Raw genomic sequence first — 10,696 nt, forward strand, 5'->3', positions numbered from 1 at the left:
GAAGAGTATGATATGGCAATTTATTTGTAGTTGCGGACAAAAAAGTAAAGTTTCGTGGCAAAGTCAACAATGGAGAGTAAATTTTGTATCGAAGAGTGTCTTAAGAAGCGTTTGCTGCCTTTCATTAAGCAACATAGAGGTCCTACTATACTTTGGCCTAATTTAGCGAGTTCACATTACTCTATAACGACAATTTTAGAGTATTGTGAACTAGTGTCGTATTCATTCCCTAGCACATGAGCCCACCATATTGTCCACAATTTCTTCCAGTCGAAAAATACAAGACTATAATGAAAAGATATTTAAAGTAGAAGGGTAAACTTGTTCATAATCACACAGAAATCGGTGATAACTGTAATAGAGTAGAAAGACAAGTCAAACACGAAGTTGTGCAAAAAGGAATTGGTGGGTATTAAACAAAAAACTCGAGTATTTCTTCGAGAGCGAGAATAACTTAACATTTAAATGTCTATGTATATCTTGAAACAATGTACTATAATAAAATAATACTGTAAAGTAAAACACCTTCGGTTTTCATATTTAATTTGCTATCAAAAGTGGATGTATTTATTCTGGACAATGCGTTAGCCTACCAGGTAATTTTAAGTCATGCAAAAACATCTACTTCACCTACTTAAGAAACCAAAACAACTGAGTGAGCACGATTACATAATAGAAGAACAATTACATCCTTGGTCTTTTGATTTTTCTTGAGTACATTAGAGCCTATTTCATAAGTTTCATATGCTTATTTAAAAAAAATAAGTTTTAACAGTTCTTAGAAGCGATTTCATGCAATTTCTTTGACTTTAGAATGCTTTTGCTGAATGCTAGGAAAAAGTTCGATTACAATTTGAAAGGGTGGGTTTCGGAGTCAATAATTTTTTATCTCTTCTATATGAAAATCTCCCTAATCATCCATTAACATAAATAAAATTAGACCCGGATTATGCTACTTTTAAAGCCCTTTTTATATAAATGATTTCTCGGGTGGCAAATGCGCTGCAGCGAAAGCGTTAAAGTTTACAAAAAACCCAAGCGTTCGAGTTTTTTGTAAACTTTTCGCAGACCCAAACTTCTAGGACTTAAAAATGAATAATTTAGAGCTTGAACCAAAAAGACGTTTGCAAATCAAATCGTCATACCGTTTTTTCTAAAAAAAACGAACTTTAATTCTTTTAAAGTCCATATGGACCAATATGAAACTAATACTAAAACTAATACAACCAACTTTCATAATTTTGTTTTCTGAACTAACGTCATATTTGATGTGGTTTGGAATGTGTTACAAACAAATATTTTAAAATGAATCCATGTTATAAACACGTTTTCTAACATAAAAAAATCCGTTCCACAATATTATATAACTATTACCATTCTCCAAATCCAAAACAAGTGTTGAAGTTAATTTCGTATTTGATGACGTCAGCTTCGAAGCATCAGGTGTTTTTATTTATCTTGTGAGAATCGAAAACTCTGGATTCATCAAAGTTGAGTGTTGAACATTACTAGGCTCTTTTGGGCAATCTTGTTTTAGCCCGGCTAACGAACACTGTGCTCGAAACATTAAATAGAAAAATAAACATTAACAGGTAACACTTCTGGAATGGCGCACAAATTACGCTGTTGGGCAGCTACCCCTGAAAAGGAATACAAGTCTTTTATTGAAAACAAAATAGAAGAAATTCGAAAGATTATCTCCATACATATTCGAAAGATTATCTCCATTACAGTGCTGGAATTTAAGTCATGAAAGTAAAAGTTTTGCTGATTTAATAACACAACAGTAGCAGCACCATTTAACGAGATAAGCAATGAACTATGGAGGGGTAGTCCATAGCTAATTAAAGTCTTATACTATGGTGTCTGTTATTAAAAACATTTTAACATCCAGTGCAATCGACTGCTTAGAAAGCAACGTAAACAGTAAACTAAAATGCTTCGTTAAAATAAAAACAGCAACTTTAAGCAACCATGATCCAAAGGAAGTTGACATTATATGGATAGAATAATGCCAGTTTTTTTTCAAAAAAGTATTTAGCAAGTTTAGAGAACCTTGACTAATGCTAAGAATATTCGCTAACTAGAACGGATTACTACCTACCTTTAAAAGAACGTTATGTGGGAGGAGTGTTGTTAATAAATATTGTAAACTCTGCGGAAGAGCCCATATATTTTGCATTAGGTTTTAACTATTAGCCCCAAGATCTAATTTTTTTATTCAACTCCGTATGAGGGACTATTGTAACCAGAATTAAGTAATGAAGAAAACAAACCTAGGAAAGTAAGAAAAATAAATAAGCACGTCTTTAGTTTGCAACTGACATTTTTTGTAAACTTGCGAATCCATCGTATTTTCCTTATAGTTTAGGGATATTTTGAAAGTAATATTAGGAAGAAGAAGAAAGTAAAGACTATAATATTGTTTTAATCAGAAGAGCAGTTTTCACATATTCATCGGCGCACAGTGATCAAAATTGAATATTTAAAGGAACAAATTTCTTAACTGCTGGGAATCGAGGGCTTGAGATGCAATTCTAATATAAAAATATTAAATGACGCAGTCTTAGAAGCAAAAAAGAAACACAAAAGAAAACATACACGGAGGAGAGCGCGCTCGCCTACACAATTCATCATTGAATGTAACTTAATGATAAAAGGTGTATTCAGTGTAAAACCGAGAAATTGATTAAGTTTCCTACAAGTCTTGAGAAGAAAAAAAAATGGAATTAGATTGTAATAATAAAATAAATTAACTAGGAAAATAGTTTAGAAAAAAAAATTTTTTTTAAATACTTTTACGTAACCTCTTTTTCCAACGTATTAAAAAAAAAAAAAAAAAAAATTTAATACTAAAGTTAAATTAGATAAAAAATTAAAAAACAAAACAAATGAAAACGTCATCATTAAAGATAAAAAAAATTCCAAAACAATCTTTTTCTTTTTTTTCTTTTTTTTTTCTTAATACACTATTCTTCGTCTTAATTTAATTGTAAATTTGGTTTTTCTAATTGAATAAGGACTTCAGTTGGCAATGAATACTTCTGTCTTGCTGGTAGTGGTTTATTATTTGATAGTACAGGATCTGAAGGTATGAGCAATATTTTCATGAAATCCTCATTGTTTTGTTTTTTGAAGAGAGATTATTGCACACTTTTCCGTCTGCCGTAGTTCCGTCCTTCCGTTTTTCAGTAATCTTCCTTCGTAAAAGAACGAAAAAACAACATATAGCAACTTCAACTTAGTAATAAATTAAAGATGCGTTCAAAACTTCATTAAAAAAATAAATTCATAGTAAACACTTATTGATTAATTAAACAAAGTATGTGACTTTAGAGATTATGATGATAAGTATACTTAGATTTTGTGGTGGTTGAGGTACTGGTTGGCTGTCATCATGTGAGACAGGTGCTGTCGATGATGGTATGTCTGGATATTGAAGAGTTTGTCTTCCTTTAGCTTTTCTGTACTTCATAATACTAATCATACAAAAGTCACAGTCACCATGATTGTTTTTCTGCTCTCTCCATACTCTGGGAACAGCAAACGCAACTGCCTTTTTTTTAGCTCGTAATCATCCTACTACGGTAGGTTGCGCATATCACATGAGGGGCCCATGATTTGTTCCTGATCATCCATGGGTGTTCCTAAATACTTTTCGAGCTCCATCCACGATATGGCACCTTTCACGATCTTATGTAATACCTGCTTTTTTCAATTATAACATCAACCCACATAGAAAAAAATATCAGTAGGATTTCCACATCCTCTTTAGCCATTATGAGAAGAGCAGAGCTAAGTCGGCACAAATACGTATGTATATAATGCGTGTTAGATACAAATTTAGAGTAGCTTAAGACGTTTTACAAACAAATTATTTTGGTTTTGAGGACAAACTTTAAACCCATATTTGATAACAGGCATGCATAAGGTTTTTTATAAGTTTAATGAAAGATTTTAGGGCGCGGAAACGGAAAACTACGTATTTAAAGTACCTGTTAATGATGTATTTTTCCATCTACAATATATGTATTATTATCTGTCTTGTAACCCAATACTTTTCTTTCCTAATTTAACCTTAGGCTGCGAGAGAAGCACACTAAAAACCTTCCATGAAATGTTTTTTGAGGCACCGATGATGAATGGGCGCTCAGTTGCCAGTTGGCGCTAAAAACGTTTTAGTTTTGAAACGTACGATGGTACAGATAAAAGTTTTTCATTTATGGAATTAGCACAGAAAATTAGTTAATAAACAATAAAAAACTTACAGTGGGCAAAAGTTTTTTAAAAATTTGTGTGTTGTTTTCCTGTGGATTTCCGCGTTTGATAAAATGGTCTTTAGTCGGTGGTGTAGAAATGTCAAGGACAAATGAGGCTGCAGTTCTGTTTCCTTAAAAATGCTGATTCATGTAAGCAGTTATATGACGCAGCTTTCATTTTATAATTTGAGTTCACCTCCTCATTTAACTATTTGGGTTTAGTCTTTGTGGAAAAAGCTCGTTTTAAGAAGTCTCACCGTTCTGGCTGATACAGACGTAGGAAGAGTATTAGTATGGATTTCAGTATTGTTATCTGATTAACCTTCTCTTTGTTTTGGCTTTTAATACTTGATTCGAGAAGACTTTTGTACAATCTGGAGGCATTAATATAAAAGCATTTTGAAACTTTTTGAGCACATCTTGTTAGTTATAGATAAATCAGGTACTCCTATGGTCTCTAAAACATGACAAAAATAGTATCTCTTTGCTAATCTCGGTTTACGAATTCAATGGTAATTGAATATTCAATAAAATATCAAATAAATCTGTATTCTCGATCAAAGCACTAAATAGCGAATTCCTGCTAGTGAACTTTATAATTTGTGATAACTTAAAACCAATTTTGTAGTGTACCTAATTGTAACTATAGATCTACGATAACTCATAGTTTAACTAGAGAGTTAAAGTCTACATTAAGAAAACGGTTAAAAATATTCTGCACTTTAAATAAACATTATGCACATACCTTCTTTAATAAGCGCCATATTTTTCAATAAAACATTTACACCAGTAACAATACTAAATAATGATGAAAAATGGTCATAACAATAATTGTTATTATTATAATAGTAATAATAAATAGTAGTAATGAAAATAATAATAGTATTAATAATAATAATAATAATAATAATAATAATAATAATAATAATAATAATAATAATAATAATAATAATAATAATAATAATAATAATAATAATAATAATAATAATAATAATAATAATAATAATAATAATAATAATAATAATAATAATAATAATAATAATAATAATAATGATAATAATAATAATAATAATAATAATAATAATAATAATAATAATAATAATAATAATAATAATAATAATAACAATGATAATAACAATAATAGTAATAATATTAATAATAATAAAAATAATAATAATAATAATGATAATAATAATATAAACAATAATAGTAACAATAATAATAATGATAATGATAATTATAATAATAAAAATAATAATAATAATAATAATAATAATAATAATATAAGCAATAATAACAATGATAGTAATAAAAATTATAATAATAGTAATAATAATAATACCAATAAAAAGTCAAATTTAAATCAAGAAACAAGTTAAAAGAAGATTAAAAATATATTTATCTCACCGCCGTCTCTAATTGTACAACAGAAAGTTTTTTTCAATCAAAAATAAAAAATAATCTCATGAAATTTTTTAACTCATGCAACTAAGTTATTTGCCAAAAGTTCACACATTTGGAGTGGAGAAAGTAATCATACTTGTATAATCTAAAGTTAATTCTTCCCCAGTTCTTATTTCTGTCGATGTGAAAACTCGGTTGTCAACCAGATAGCAACTTGGGTTCGAACTAGATCTCAGGTAATGTGACTCAGGCAATACAGAAAGTGGCAACCAAAGTATCTTTCGCTATACTTTTTAAAGCGGTTAATCTTTTTTGTGAGGAATTATATCGTTTGACACAGCATTCTGCTGAGAACCACTTTGTTTTTAAATTGTTGGTATGGTTTTTCACATGAGGAGAACAATATTTTTCAAACACGCTCAGCCATTCATCATTCCTATATCGGTTAAACAACAATATACCGCAGCAACTTTTAGAGCCACATTTGCAATTCAATCCAAAATCAAAGCTTCCTTCTGTGTCCAAAGTTTGGTAATAATGTGTTAACTCTTCACCCGCAGAAATGCTCCTCAGGGAGAGAAAATAGTCGTTATCAATTGAACCACAGTTTGCTTCACAACTGTGGTTGAATAATCCACAAATGCATTCTAATTTCTTTTCTTTCCATTTCCTCGGCAGCATTTATGTGTCATAATCGATCATGTAGTTATAGTTAATAAGAAAATCTTTACACTCTGGGAAAACTTTACAGCACTCGATCAACTCGTGTTTAGTCTACATTGTCGTCTTCAGCATAGTCACAGGTGAATTCATCGCACTTGAATACCGCTTCACCTTGTTTGAAACTTTGGGATGCAAACACTCCCCAATTGCCAGATCCATACTTTGCATCACAAATATTAACAACTAATTTATTTTTACCAAAATCTATTTTTTCAAAGTTTAAGATCATATTTTCAATTATTACTACTAAAAAAAAAAGAAAAAGTGGAGTTAAATTGAGAATCTAAAAGAAATAAAAACAAAGTATATACAAATAAATACAAATAAATACAAATAAATACAAATAAATACAAATAAATATAAATGAATACAAATAAATACAAATAAATACAAATAAATACAAATAAATACAAATAAATACAAAAAAAAAACAAATAAATACAAATAAATACAAATAAATACAAATAAATACAAATAAACTATTTTATTTACGCGCTTTTACTAAAAGTTTAAAAAAGTTTATTATGTAAAATGTCAATTTTAAACTGTTATGGGTGCAACAACATATTTGTACAAACATCAACAACCAGATTGACTGGACTGACTGGATTGACTGGAGAATTTGACTGTGTAGGAAATGTTTCCTATACATTTTTAAAACAAATGGTCTATAGGATTTTTGAGAAAGTTTTTAACATTTTCATAGAAAAACATTTTTATAGAATTTGTATAGCAGTTCTATAGAACTCCTATTAGGTTCCAATTAGCCATGTTTCAAAAGTGTTTAGTAACATTTTCCAATACATTTTTGAAATATACATATATAGACATCCAACTTAAAAACACACATATATATATACAAATGTATATATGTGGAAATAAATGCACACACACACACACACACACACACACACACACACACACACACACACACACACACACACACACACATCTATTTTTGCTAAGTTCATATTTCTAAGTTCATATTTCTAAGACCATATTTTCCAATGCTACTTCTAAAAAAAAAAAATTAAAACGGTGAGCAATAATAATATAAAAGGAAAAGAAACAAAGTTATATATACAAATAAACCTATTTTTTTATGTGGTTTTACAAAAACTTAAAAAAAGATTTGTTGTAAAGTGCTAATTGTAAATTGTTATTGGTGCAATATCCAGATTGACTGGAGAATTTAACTTGAAAAAATGAAAAGTGTATAGGAATTTTCTTTGAAACACTTTTGAAACAAATTGTCAATAGGATTTCCAAGCATGTTTATAACCTTTCTATACACAAGAATCTATAGAGTTTGTATAGGATATTTACAGACCTCCTATTAAATTTCAATAAAATATGTTTCAAAAGTGTGTAGCAAAAGTTTCTTATACACTCTTGAAATATATATATAGACATCCCATTTTTATATATATATATATATAAAGTTTGAAGACTTACATAACAAGCTATGCTTAGTTTCATAATTTCTTTTTAGGATTTAAGTTTAGTATAATCTGTTACTTAGTATTTAAACACACCAGAAGTTCTTTGGAAGGTAGACTATATCAGCTGAAGCAAATTTCGGTGAATTCGGTGTCCTCTTGTGATATCACTGTTTTTCCCTATGTAAATATTGATTTCAATTTTATTCAATTTTATCATCAAAATAACGTTCAATATGTTGCTTATTATAACTTAAAAAGCACATCTGCAGAGTTAAGTCTCCAAACTTTTTTATCTGAACTATAAACATGTTTATGGACAAAGGGATCGTAGAAACCCCACCCCAGGATGATGTCATTCTTTCAGTTTAATATATTTTGTTGCTTTTTCTGTAGCATTCTGTTTAAAAACTTTTTACTAAATTTTTATTTCAATTATTTTGGTAATCCTTTGTTAACCCCTGCCTCCCCCCTCCAGGGTATATTTGGCAGCTAGAGAAAAAAACACACAGTATTTGCGGTCTGTAAAGAAATTGTTATGTTAAAAAATTAAATAATACTTTGATTGATGACATAATTTATGTAATACATAATATGTATTCAAAATAAATATATTTTTGTCAATCAAAACCTGGTTATGTAATTTAAACCTCATTCTGTTCAGACAGTTCTGACGCTGGTTTATCATCATCCTACTGACCTTTGTAAGGCATGCCTTTAAAAAACTGCTGGGCCACAGGCGAGCAAAAAGCCTTGAGAACCTGAAGGTCAACATACTTGGCACTGTTAACCGCCAGTCTTTCAGTGTACAAGAACATGAGGGGATTTGGTACTAAATAGTTCCCCTTTCCTACTGCTTTTGATACAATAGTTCTTTTTAAAGGCCAATTCCAATTCTCTCTATATTATAGTATATGAGGGAAATCTTGGGAAAAAATGACTCACGGATTAGACGGGTTTGTGTTGGACACAAGGCTTCGTAAAATGATTTTATATGTTCTGAGAAACTTAGGAACATGTTCAGCTTAGGAACATGTTCTTGAAAATTTGAAACGGTGAAGGTTTCTTTTGCTGTATCTCTGCTTGAACCTTCTGGTTGACTAAAGCCATGTCACAATCACACTCCATATAGCTGCGGCAAAAAACAAATAATAGTCCAATTTTTATTTTGTCCTGCACATGAATCACTAAATAGCTCCAAATGTGATATATCTCTTGGAAGAATGAAAAAACTCCTTTCTTCCATACGTTTCATCATGGCAAAACAGGTGCACACTGCCTGATCCTAAGCTGTGTATATTAAATGTGTATATAGAGAGCTGCCTACAATAATAAAATCATTGGTAGAAATATTAGGACAGCTCATGTTCTTAGTAAAGTCAAATGTAAGAGCTGCATGATTAGTTTTTAACAAAGCATTATGTCATGCTGCTGCCTTTCTGAGATCAAACACTGCTGTTTTGCTCAAGTGAAGCTCTTTTTCTTGCTGAATTTTGATGAGCTGATCTGCGGAAGTGTCTTTGTTTTCAATTATAACAGTGAGCTTGTCACATGTTGAGCATGTATCCTTATGAGGATAACCAAAGCTGATATTAAATTTCCTGTAAATTTTTTTCCTGGATAAAAAACTTAGAGCCAGAGATCTTAACAAATCACAATCAAAATAAATAGTCATCAAAGATTATTCTTAAATAATCAAACAATATTAAAGTTCCTGTAGCTTTCACAAACTTTATATTGTGGGAAGCGCTCCTTATATATTTCATGGACCTTTCATAAACTAAGTTCCTCTGGCAGATAAAGCTTCCTATTATCATGCAAAGCATAATGACTTTGCCGTCCTCTAAAAGATTTAGTATGATCAATAATACTATTCACAATGTGTTCAGAAAAGGCAAGAGGACGGTTCGTATGTTTTCCTTGCAGGCTAACAGGAAGAATTCCTAAAAAAAGCAATTTCACAAGCAATGTAATCAAATATTATACTGTTTAAGATTGTTAGCTATCAAATTATACAAATAATAATTTATTTTGTAAATTTTGAGAAAAACTGGTTAAATTTGATTTATACATTGTTATATCAATTTTTTAATTATTTATTTGAATCATTATTTAGTAAATAATATTTTATATATGCTTGTATACTCACCAGTCTTAGCAAGAGAATTCTGATTCTTTCTACTCTTGCTTTTTCAATGCCAAAGATTGATAAAAAAGCATTGATACAAACTGGAATCTTTACAGTACTGTTATCTCTTGTCACTTTGATACAATAAGAGAATAAGTGGTCATTTAGTAATGGTGTTTCTTCTACTCTTCGTTTTATACTAAAAACCTCAATCATCGAAGCAAGAAAGGTGCCTTGGTGATCTTTGTTTTGTATTTTGTTAAATTGTGTTAATAAAAATTCCCTCTCTTCCGCTGCCGTTATTTGAAAACATTTATAACAATTGCAGAACCAGGGAAGGCCCATTACATGTGATGATAATCGTTCATTTCTCTCTTCTTCCCCCTCTCGACCATGTTTTTGTCTTTTTTTGGACCGGTAATATCAGGAAATTTACATTTATCCGCCATTTTAATAAATAGTAAAGTATAACGTTATCCTAAAAAAATTTTGATTGGTTTTATTATAAACAGCGCTCTTTTTCAGCTTGAAAGATATGGACATCGCCAGTTTACCCCTTGTGGTACCTTTTTTCTTGTATAAATTTAAGGGTTATTTAACTTTTTTTTAATGATTTATTTAATTGTAATAATTTATTTAATTGTAATAATGTCTATATATTTATATATATGTATATATATGTAGACATTTAACTTTTGAAATATATGTTATATATAGACATTTTGTAAACAGACATCCCATTC

General features: G+C 29.8%; 1 pseudogene; it reads right to left on the reverse strand.

Moving 5' to 3' along the window:
* Positions 1-8,469: 8,469 nt before the first annotated feature.
* LOC149894752 (uncharacterized) lies at positions 8,470-10,402 on the reverse strand (annotated as a pseudogene).
* Positions 10,403-10,696: the final 294 nt, after the last annotated feature.

The sequence above is a fragment of the Hydra viridissima genome, unplaced genomic scaffold, assembly GCF_058129835.1.
Source record: "Hydra viridissima isolate aposymbiotic clone 2 unplaced genomic scaffold, HvirCarnegie_v1 scaffold_1, whole genome shotgun sequence".
Classification (NCBI taxonomy): Eukaryota; Metazoa; Cnidaria; class Hydrozoa; order Anthoathecata; family Hydridae; genus Hydra; species Hydra viridissima.